This window comes from Rhipicephalus sanguineus, chromosome 9 (assembly GCF_013339695.2).
Source record: "Rhipicephalus sanguineus isolate Rsan-2018 chromosome 9, BIME_Rsan_1.4, whole genome shotgun sequence".
NCBI lineage: Eukaryota > Metazoa > Arthropoda > Arachnida > Ixodida > Ixodidae > Rhipicephalus > Rhipicephalus sanguineus.
The window spans coordinates 56,945,068-56,957,376 of NC_051184.2; the positions used below are offsets into that span (position 1 = coordinate 56,945,068).

The window sequence follows — 12,309 nt, forward strand, 5'->3', positions numbered from 1 at the left end:
AATTCCGACTGCATTTTCGTGGAGGTGAAATGCGCGAAACGTCCGTTTGCTCTCCGATGCCACAGCGCATCAAGGAACCGAACGCGTACAAATTCCAAGTAATTTACTGGGGTTTCTGTCATAGCTTATTCGCTGAGTAGTGGCATAAAAGGCTAGATTCATAATCGTTCCAAAATGAACAGTCATGCACGCTCACACATGTAATAAAATCAGACCAGCGGCAGCGTCGTGGATGAACCGCACTGACCCGCCCGAGTTCCTTGTCACCTGTCAGCAAGTCACGATATACATGACACAGCGCGCGTCCTAGGTACACGTTGTTTTGAGTATAAAAAGGTCAAGGGCCAAGTAAGAAACGGTTGAGCTTCCTGTCGCTACTGCATTGTGTCACTTCAGTGGCAACGACGATAGAATCGTGGCCGCCAGAGTTTGACGAGACAGCAAGCAGCTGGGATGCCTACCGTGTGCACCTGGAAGCTTACTTCGAAGGCAACGAGATCGCGGATTCTTCAAAGTGTCGGGCACTTTTGGTAGCATTGCTCAGAGACAGCGTGGTGCGAGCCATTCATGGACGATTTCCATCGACGCCCGTGAACAGCTTAACCTAGGAATAAATAGCGAAGATGTTAAAAGCAAAGTACAGCCCGCAGGTGAACGAGACTATTGCAAGTCGGGCATTTTTCGTGCGGAGGCAAGGAGACAATGAGAGGCTAAAATATTTTGTGGCGTACTTGAAAATCTTGCAGAAGACTGCAACTTTGGCAGCTTTATAGACAAAACGTCACGTGACCGGATAGTCGTTGGGATCCGGGACGACGAGGTCAGGCAGTTCCTGCTGACCCAAAGAAAGCTGACCCTGTAGGAAGCTGAGGAATTCGGAGTGTCGTCATCACCATGCGAAGGGTTGCCCAGCAACCATATAAATACGCCATAAATAGACATACTGCGCATGTGCATATCCTCGGGATCGTTATGAAAGAGGTGCGTCTGGTCATGCCGAGAAAGTTTATAGCCATGGTTGGTTTCAAAGTAAAACCGCACACCTGAAGAAGTTACTGCCTCTCGCGATGCTCGACGTGCTGCAGGACGAGAACGATATCAGCGGCGGTGATCCGACCCAGCCTACTTGTAAAACAAAGCGGCTGACATGAAGACCGAGAGATGCATGATCCGAAACATACGGTTACGACTTTTTTTCCCTTTTTAACCAGAACACCCCAGCAATGGAACCACATTCCCAATGACATAGTCCCCATCAATGATAAGTTTTTCGAAAGGCGGTAGCTAACGTTGTTTGAGACCTTTTTACATGTTCTTTTTGTCGGGTTGCTGTTTAGTAATTCAGAAAAGTCAGCTAACATTGTATATAGAGGAATTCATATGTTATCTTGTTTCTTTACATTAGTACTTACAGTCCTTCGCGCAAACCATTGCATAAATGCTGTGTATGTATTACCATACCTAGTGTGTTGTTTCATTGCGCTACTATATCACTTTCTTACTGTATTATATTTCTACCCAATTGTTGTATCATTTCTCTTTTACCACACCACTTACAATACACTCGGGCGTTGTGAGTGCAATAAATAAATAAATAAATGATAAATAAATACTAGGCGCTAGAATGAGCGGGAAGCGGCAAGGAAACGAGCCGGGTGCAGTCAACCCGTAGCTGGACTGGCCAAATACGAGTGCCGAAAGGCCCGTGCGAGCAGATGGAGCCAATTGTAGGTTTGCAACTAGAACATAACCCTATAGAAGCACTGTTGAAAGCCGCAGAAAATGCTTAAACACAGGTAAATACCGGATAGTTGGCGACAAAGTAGAATGAACTTAATCTATAAAGGCAAGGAAGAAAAGGATAGCATACGCTCGTATCGACCACTAACCATTACATCGGTACTATACAGGTTGGAATTGCAAGCAGTAAAAATGAAAATACAAACATGAGGAGAGCATAACGATATTTTGGGCGAACTTCAGAATAGATTTCGAGTCAACAGGTGGTTAGACGATAACCTGTCTGTTCTCACTCAGTGCAGAGAAATATCTGACATAGAAAATAAGCGCTTTTACGCGGCTTTTCTAGGCGTCCCTGGGGCACACGACAACATAAATCAGGAAATTTTGTGGGATATATTGAAAGGAATGGGCACTGGCGACGACTGTATACAGATTTGAAGGAGATATACCAAGAAAAGACAGTTTGCATAGCATGGGAAGGAATATGCAGCAAAGAGAACATTGATATTAGCAAGGGCCTGAGACAGGGATGTCCTTTGTAACGGCTGTTATTCATGCTGTACATGGTGGGCATGGAAAAAGCGCTAGAAGGTAGCAACATTGGATTTAATTTGTCACACAAACAGGGCGGCGTGACTATTGAGCAGAAGCTTCCAGGTTTATTTTACGCGGACGATATCGTCTTATTTGTAGACAGTCGAGATGATATACAGCGGCTGGCGGATGCATGCGGAAGGGAAGGGGAAGCTCTAGGACTAGGATTTAGTGTAACAAAATGTCCATTGATGGTATGCAACGATCCTTGTGATCAGGCGGTGTCAATACAGGGCCAAGAAATACCGAGAGTGAGCGAAGTACCTCGGAGTCTGGATAAATGAAGGTGACAGGTACATGGAGGTACAGGAAAAAGCCTCGGCAGCAAAAGAAATGAGGAATGCTGCAATAATGAAGCACAGAGCGTTGTGGGTATACAGTAGTTTCAAGGTGCTTCGAGGTCTGTGGAAAGGTGTAATCGTTCCGCGGCTTACTTTTGGAAACTCACTGGTGTGCATGAGGGCAGAGGTGCAATCGGGAAGGGATGTAAATCAAAGAACTGTGGGACCCGTCGCATTGTGTGAGGCTGTAAAGGGCGATATGGGATGGGGAGGTTTTGAGGCGAGAAAAGCTCAGAGCAAAATATTGTTGGAAGAAAGGCTAAGAAATATGAAGGAGAGTAGATGGGCAGAGAAGGTGTTCCGAATATTTGTATAGGAAGAGCGTGGACGCACAGTGGAGGAAAAGAACTTCGAGGCTCACTAGTAAATACATGGCTTGTAGTGTAAGCAATATGTCAATAAAGAGCGTTAAGCGAAAAAACCGGCTTTCAGTACCTACCGAAAAGGCAAAACTGAAATAAGGAGGGAGGCATATATTACGATAATTGAAGGGAAAGTGCTTTACTGTTTGAGGCGAGATCGGGTTGCCTTAGAACGCGTAATTATAAAGCAAGATTCAGTAAAGAACAATAAAAATGCACATGCTGCTGGGAAGATAAGGAAATGGCGGAGCATGTTCTTATTAAATGTGGGAATATCCACCCTGGTGTACGTTTGGGCACGAGTCTAATATTATGAAGTTTTTCATGACCGAGTGCAAGCTTCTTAATTATTTTTAATGGTTGTAGAGCTGATGTGTAGAAGTATAAGTGGACAAAGTTTAAGAATTACAAAAAGTGGCGCTTTTTTAATTGTCTTCAGAATTTTCGATTGATCGGTGTTTCCAGGAAGTTAGCTCGATCGTATTTCTTTGTTGAAAACATGTACAAATATAAGCTTGAGCAGTTTGATGAATAAGTATGCTTAAAAGGTAATGCGGAACTCTTGCCGCTCTGCGGCCAGCCTTTTTTGAAATAAAGCCTTGCAAAATAAAGCGGAAAAACTTCTCCTGGACCGATTTTGAGGATTTTATGAAAGCATCTACGCTATCCGTAAAAACAAAACACACCTGCACACGAAGATCGACATGCATATAATTAGTTAAGGAAACTTAGGCTACCCAAGCTTAATAAATGGTGGGCATTTCGTAATCATAGTTTGCCGAAATAGCAGAGCAGGCAAGCGCGGCACTCCGCCTCTTCTTTATTATAGATTCCCAGAGCTTCTAAAAAACATTTTGGCAACAAGACCAATTCAGGATTCCTTCTGTCCACTCAAGTAACAATGTATAAGAAATTGAAATGAATTTAAAAGGCTGACCAGCCATTGATTGATTGATCCTTACGTGGAATCGCCATTAATGAGGTGGGAAGAGTGAGGATTGGTAGTTATGTGAAGGTGAGGAGGAAGGAAAGGTTAAAGCATGGCATAGCTTTGGGTAGTACACATCTTTTCCGATTCTCACGCCAGGTGGCGCCATATTGAAATGCGCGCACTCTAACGTGCAAGTTTGGCGAAATCGCCATCTTGGTCTGCGCGTACTCGAACCCGTGCGCTGTCCGTTGGTGTGAGATCTCTGCTAAAGCCTGTGTTTGCTGATTTTTCGTTTCTTTAGACTGTTTTCTTCGATATCGTCACTCGATATCGTCACAGTCTGAACCGTTCAGCGGCGCGCATTCGCGCTTGCAACGCAAGAATGAGCTCTGCGTCTGCGAACGGCAGTGCTTCGTCGTTGGTACCAGTAGCAGCAAGCGCAGTACAAGGTCTACCACGGCGTGAAGTGTTAATAATCGGTAAATAGAGCGTTTTTGCAGCTGTCTAGCGCTATCCTTTATCGGCGTCTACGGATTATCCATCAGTTTCACACCTCCGCGCATACTCTTTCACGGCGCGTAAGTTTGTTAGCTGTAAACTGTAAACATCGCACAGATACCTTGACCTACATTCACCCCGACGACGTCGAAGTCTAGGTCGAGGACATGTGTGAGTGGCCAGAAATACGGCGAGTGAACATTGTTGAGGCGAATGCGTGGGGTCTTTGTCAGGTGTGCAACTACGAGGCACTGGAGTCGCACAACTACGTGCAGTCTGGCTGGGTGGGTCAGTTGCTGGCGCATAATGTGAAGGAAAAAAGTTGTGCTGGTGAAGGGGAATTTGACGCCGTCGCGAGCCGTCAACAGTAGGCCCCATCACACGTGGGTTTCCTCGAGGCCCTCCGGTGAAGTACGGCGCGCGCAGGCTGCACATGCGTAACCGGACAAGGAGAAGTTTGCAGCCATGTCGGGCGCTGTGTTATAGACGATATAAAGTACGAATCCGTAACATTCTTACGAGTTACTAGGTGAGTCATCAGTGGCTTGCGTACCTTCCTATCCAGGATGCTGCACGAGAACGTTGTTCTCGTCGGTTTTCTCGCCGCCAACGAAATACCGGGAAGAGAGGCGAGACAATGGCGACTGCGGAAGTTCTTCCGATTTACTGAAGCCACCCACTGCTGCCGCAATTCAGGCGACGACGGAAAACGGTGCAGCGCGAATGTGGCACACTTGCACTCATCGCGTGGCGTATTGTGCTGTGGACACACGATTGCACCTAAAATATTTCTCTTCTGCTGCTTGTTCGTTCACTCGTACATGACATAGCGATGGCCAGATGACTTGATATGCGAATGTAGTAAATTTTCTGCCATGATAGCCACTTCGTATCGGAGACAGGCGCACAGCACAGTCACAAAAACGCGTACCGAAGCAACACAAACGCAGCAATGGCACAGCCCAAAGCACAATGGCAACACTGAGAGCATGCCCTCTAACCCTGCAGCTAACTGGTTCGAGGTTTCTCCTGTGAAAAGGTCTGTAGTTTCGCAAGCAGTTGAAAAGGGAAGTAAGGCTAAGGACGATCGCTGTTACGCTGCGTAGGAGAGACAGGAGGATAGAAAGAAGGGGTTGAACACTGCATAACACCGTACAGTGTAGGAAACGTGCAGTGAGCTGGTGGCGCCGCAGTGCGGGAGTGAACGAAAGCTACCGGCCCATTAGCGGAGCCGTGTCAGGTTGCTAGCGGTGCTTCGCAGTGTTGCGTATAAATTGCTGTGTCGTAAACTCCGCCAATAACTATAAGAACTATTCACCTGGAGCAATATTTTCAGTTTTCCGCTGTGACGATGCTTGAGAAACACGCGGGAACGCTGCATTAGTGATCCTACAAGTACGCTTATAAAGTGCATGCAGCTATTTCGCTGCGAATTCACGCTCCACGAAAATTAACTGATATGTTTGCCCTGCTGACAGAACCTAGTGGCAGCGGGCAATGTGATCTCGAGTCCGCGTACATTTCCATCGACAAGCCATCGACATGTCCAGCAATTTTCCTTCGTACGTTGCTACTGTTTTTCCATCGGACCGCAGGTCGCAGACTGTGCAGCTCGTAAGCTCGAACAGTTAGCGAGAAGCCCCCTCATGCTTGGCGAAATGCGTCGCGAACCAATTTATTCCCCTTGTACTACCATTGTTCTTAATGTCACTGTGCCTGCAAGCAAAGCCACACCACGAAATTTTATTGTGCTACGTCATAGCTAAGATGTCACGTACAAAGCTAGCATGTGACAAACTTACTCAGCGACTCATGTAGCCAGAGCAACGTATACGAACGAAGCTCAACTGCAAGCACGGAAAACTTCGAGGAGCTTCCACGCCTTACTAAATGAGGCAAGTGCAGATTGGTGATTGTACAGTTCGCTTGAGCCTATCGCAAGGGGTTATCTAACACACTTCAGACGCAAATGTGATGGTTTACTAAAAAAAGTCACAGTTTCGCCGCAAGGGCGAAGCAATGAATGCGATAGCAAGAAATTAATGCTATACGAAGTGAGGCTCGCCAATGGATACTCTCAGTTTGAACAGCGCTCCTGTTGCAAAGGCGGCCGAAGCAGCGAATGAAACTAGCGTGCTTCAAGTGCCGAGCTGTGACACTTGATAGTTCGCGCTCATCTTCTGTTTGTTCGTTTAGCGGCGTCTCTTGAGCTCGAGTGACTTTCGTACGCTCCGTAACATGAGCGCGGACATCACGGTGAAAGCTTGAAACATTACTCTTCCCCTTACCACGAGAAAACCGCGCGACCAGACAGCGGAAGAGCAAGGTTGTCCCTGCGCAAATATAAGAAGAAGCGAGTGAGCTCGCCGACGACTTTTAAATGCGCCAGTCGCGCTCCTAGCACCATCTCGCTGGTAATGAAGAAACGCTTATCATCTCCTGCCGTCTCTGGGTGTGTATATAACGCCCGCCGTTAGCTACGTGGAGGATCTGCGTTTCGTGGCGTAGTGGATAGCACCACTCGCTGCGGAGCAAGAGGTCCCTGGTTCGATTCCGCGCTTCGGAAGCATTTTTCTGATTTTTCTTTGGGGCTTTTATATATATATATATATATATATATATATATACATACTTATACATATACGGTGCATGACGGCGGCGACGGCGACGGCAAAATCCAGCCGAGACTGTCCATATAATTGCTATCGCAATAAAATAAGCAGGCGCAATGACAAGGAAGAATGGATACAAACATCGATGGTGACGGCCTACGTTTTGAGGTTTACGCTGGCCGGCCGAAGTAATCGTCCTTTCAAAGCACTCCGTCGGACGTCTGTGCTTTCTGTCACATCGAAAACATGACTGATTCCATATACTTTGTCCTTTCTCTTCGTCTGAGACCATAAAATAATTCTGCACTGCCAGCTTTCTGAGACCCAAGCCTTTTAATCAAATATGTCGCCTTCGCGCGAACGCACAAGCATGCAATGTGGGCGTAGCAGATGGAGAGACGACTGCTCGTGGCACGACAGTTGAGAATGAAGTAGCCGCAAGCGCCTACGCGTGGCGCTGGTAGCGCATTGGTGCTCGTAAATCATTGCGCCACCTGTAGGTGCTGCACGTTTTCCATGGTATTGCAGCGGGTGGGTTACATAAGTAAGGATGAGGAGGATTGTTGTAACGTTTAGGAAAAGCGAAAGGAGAAAAGAGGCTAATATGGAAGTAGGTAAGAAGGAAGGATAAATGAAAAAACATGCAGGAGATAAAAACGAAAGGAACATTAAAGAAAGAAGAAGGAAAAGAATGATGAAGAAACAACTCAATCCGCATTCGCTGGAATGTGGCGCCTGTATGATTGCCAGCACCACTGTTTACTCAAATTTTATACGCGTAGTCATGGCTTTAGATTTTTTTCCTATATAGGAAAATGAAATGTGATATTTACGAGGTATATGTAAAGAATTGGCAGCGTAATACTCACATGGTTGAAACAAGTTGTACCTGAGCTACCAGCGCTGCAGAGGTAACTGAAAGCGTAAAAACAGGTTTTTTTTTCTACTAGTGCCGTTAAAAACGGCACTGCGTATTTCTACGCAGTCCATATCTCTACATGGCATTCAGTAAAGGCAAGTGAGAAGCTCAGCATTGGAAATAAAGTTCTCAGCTATTTTAACCATTGACATCCCAACGAAGTAACAATGCTTAGCAATGATTGTCCACTTCACCCATTGATATTTTTACTTAACACGAAGCTGTAGCAAGGAATATTATTAAACACCTTCTAGGCCTGTACGTGCCAATTCCACGAATTGATTATAAGGCATACCGTAGAGTACTCCGAAAATGTTCCCATCAGGTGTCCATCAGGCAGTTTTTATGGAGAACCAACTGTGTGTTATTGTCAATGTTTATGAAGGTTTGCTTAGGATTTGAGATGAAATTACTCTGATATTTAAAAATAGACGAATGTGGGCAGCTTCCAATAGTGGGACAAGGTTGGGCTAACAGTGGAGTTTGTAGCCGAACTAGATTATTAGCGAGGTGTTAAATGGAAAGGTCTGAATGAGCATTATTTTGATTAGAATTGTCCTAATAGTGAATATAGTAAGTTGCAGGGTCCTAATTAGCATGGACTCAATGAGCGAAAGCTTAATTAAGTAGTTCTTATTTATCAAGGCCTCAACTAGCATGGTCTTAATTATAATATCACATTTAGCGCGGTCTGTCTCTTTCTATCTCTGCATATTTCTTTCTCAGTTTCTCTCTTTGTATCCCACATATCACTCCCATGTGTTTATTCTGTACTACTCTTCTCTTCAGGCTGCACACGCATTGATTAAACGCAAACATTGCACATCCATCGTGTCGTCCTCTATGTATGTGCAGGCCACAGGCTTTATTACTCGCCAAATTTCTAGGTGATGCAGAAAAATTATACTATAGCTATGCTCAATTCTCGAATGTACGTACATCCTAAGAGCAAACTGCAGGCAAGAGCACCTCTGGTTATATTCGGTCATTTATAAGACGACAGAAGAGGACAAATAAAGGGCGCGCCGGTCGAGTTATTATAGAGGCGCAGTTAGAGAGGTGCAGTTGGGCCCGTGGAGCGGCTTCTGCAAGCGGAGCCCTGGTCTGAGGGCCCCCCACCGCAAACCAAGAACCTCCGAATACCCGGACCCTCTCCGCAGAAATTTTGTTAAAATATATTTTCACCACCACCACCAGTTATAGAGCGCAGCTTTGTTTCCTGTTAGTGCAATATGGCGGAACGAAATGCTTAATTAACACCGCTGTTAAAAAAACACAGTTTCGCCGCAAGGACAAAGCCATAAATGAGATAGCCACAAATTATAATGCTGTATGAAGCAAGGCTAGCAGCTGACTGCAGATTGCTCCAGGATGCGAAACGATTTTGGTGCTGTCTATCGTCTGAACGTGAAGCCAGCGGCTCAGCACAGCACGTACATGGTTATACGAGCCTTCTGATGATACTGCCGAGATTATGCGCCCGCATGATCAAAGTTCGCAGCTGCGGCCTGTTCCGGTGACGCCCCTCCTCCTCCCCTCGCCGACGAAATATGGCCGGAGCGTATACCCCCTGCTGCAGGCGCGTTCGTCGCCAGCACTCGCGCGCTTTGACTCGCGCGTAGATGATAAGAAGCTATGGGATATGTTATATATTTTTGCACTTTATGCGAGTGTGATGTGCAATGTTGCGTGTGGCCGTGACAGGACGAAATCTAGGACAAGCCATCTTCTGGCGATGATCAGTGTGGGGCCACGGCAAGAAAACTTGTAATGTTTATTTTAAAAGAGAAACATTACGGACCACGAAAAACGAAGCGTGTTTTAAAAATTTGCTATTATTTCTTTTTTTATCTATACGCATTCTTGAATTACCTTCGAAACGTTAAGATGCAACGTCTTGGTCAATCCCCCAGTGCGGGTGTGTGCCACAATGTGGAGGAAAGAAACAACCATGCAATGCGGATGAACGAGATGATAATATTAATTGTTCGGGTTTTACGTTCCAAAACCAGGAAATAATTATGAGGAACGCTGTAGTGGAGGGCTCCGGAATTTTCAACTACCCACAATTCTTTAATGTGCACATAAATATAAGTACACGGCCTGAAGCATTATCGCCTCCACCCGCGAGCTTCGGGTCGGCAGTCGAGCATCGTAACCACTAGACCGCCATTGGGGGTGTGAGAGCGAGCTGTTGTCTCGAACGGCAGTTCGCTCACCGATGGATTGAGCATGGGCTACTGGCGACCACATGCGCTGCTACAGTTCCGATTAAGGCCGAGATCCTTCTCATCGCCCTGCTCTTCTGTACACCAGCGTCCTGCCGTCACAGTGGCCTGGAGTGGTGTCTCCAATCCAGGGAAACCTCCTGTCTCCAGCGTTAGCCAGTTGCCGTAGTGGCCTGGCGCTTTTTCGGCCTGCTTAAATTAAATGATTTACGTCCGACCATGAACGGAGTCACGGTAGTGTGTAGCCATCACAGGTAACCTCACCAGTTGTCCGGAAGTGCCCGAGAACGCAATGACAACCTTCACGACCTTTAAGCAGACGACATACACCGGCGAATTTCGGGATGAATGTGTCCTAGACACGCCGCTATATAAAGAGACAAGCGTCTTCAGAACAATTTTCCTAATCCGCACGCATGTAAACTGTTTGTAACCTGTTAACCTCTCTGTGCATTGTCTCTATTGCCTGTAAAAAAAACTTACATTGCTGTACCGTTCACTAAAAACATCCTTGGCCCATGTCTTTTTTTCCATCACATCTGAACATGACGGCGATGCCGACAGCAAAAACCCGTCCGGTGTGTTCATTTAGTAGCTATCGCAATAACAATACCCATAACGTAGCCTGATTTGCGGCAGCATAAGAACAAATTTGCTACAAGAACCGTAAGATATAAAGCGTGTTTTATTTCAACATTTAATGAATACAACCAATTTGACCCGAGTGCATTCGTGTAACCGTAGCCGAAAAACAAATTCAAGCTGCAGAAAATGAATACTACAGCTCCACGAAATACGCTCGGCAACATTGGAAATGCATTTTAATGTATGGTAAGGCGGAACAAAATGAGACGCGCGGCAAAACGCGACATTTTGAATTTGCCGCCTTCTATAGCTAATACAAAAAGCACCTTTTCTTTTTTTTCTCTATTTCAGCGATAGGTGCCGGTAGTTTTCGACATTTTATGTGTAAAAGTTGATGATTGCTCGCAGCGTTCGCGCGGGAAAAATTACGCTGCTAATGTCAGTGTGTTCATGACACGCCAAAAAGGGGCGAAAATCTGCTCGGCGAAATTTTCGGATCCCTGCATGAGGCTACTCCGGCATCAGTACAACAATGAGTTTTTATGTTGTTACTTTATGCTACATGTCAACAAAAGTTTAGTTCATTTGGTGCAGTGGGCCAAAGGGGAAATTTTTTTGATTTCAGGCATTTGACAGGGGCAAAACGGGACAAAAAGACATTGAAATGCCTTAGAGAGCGTCCTATTAAGTGAACCGTTTATTTACGCTCATTATATATGATATTTTTTGTTAAAGATGGTGCGGACGTACAAGAGAATATCATCTGGAGTTTCCTGGGGGAAAACGACATGAAAGAAAGCACTGAATGCTTTTCACGAGTTTCGGAGCAGCACAGCGCCGGGTTCTGTGTGGATTCAATGCGTGGAGTGGAAAGAGTGGGCGCATGAAGACTGCGTGGCTTCCCACGGAGTGAATTTGAAGTGCTTCTACTGCAAGAACTGAAAGGATAAAATTTTTTCACGCTGTATCCTTTTGCCTCACGCGGCGCCTTGTTTTGCCCCGCAGGTTGAGGCAAAATGAGACGTGGTGGATTTTTTGTTTCTTTTTAAAATAATATTTTGAAACATCGCAGCATGGCCATATTTATGCAGCACATACCTTGTGCCCAACAGAAATTACCCGTGTCGACATCTTACAGTAACGAGTGAAATAAAAAAAAAGATATTGCCTAGTTTAAAATTTTTGTCGCATTTTGCCCTGCCTTACCCTGAATTATATTCTAATTTGAAGTGTATTCTAATGATTTAAAATTTGAATTTGCAACATGTAGCGGTAATGAATTAGCTGATAATCTGCATAGACTCTGGAAGTGCACATTCTTGCAACGAGCGGGAACCAAGAATTTAGATCATGAGGGCGCGGTCAAGAGAGCTAGCGCGCGCAATATCGACAGACATCAGTAGAGGGCTCGTATACGCGCTGCGCTGTTTTCGCTTACTTCAAATTGATACGACAGCACGAAATCCGCTTCACTCCCTGCAGCGTCTGTAATCGTT

General features: G+C 45.6%; 1 long non-coding RNA gene across 2 annotated transcripts in view; it reads right to left on the bottom strand.

Annotated features, from left to right (window-relative positions):
• Positions 1–499: 499 nt before the first annotated feature.
• The window catches only part of LOC119405204 (uncharacterized), a 57,185-nt gene continuing 45,375 nt past the window's right edge, over positions 500–12,309 (bottom strand). For both annotated transcript variants that reach the window (XR_007417535.1, XR_007417536.1), the window contains exons 2-3: positions 7,951–7,996; positions 500–604 (exon numbers count right to left, since the gene is read on the bottom strand). This is a non-coding gene — a long non-coding RNA (uncharacterized LOC119405204). The remainder of the gene's footprint in view (positions 605–7,950; positions 7,997–12,309) is intronic.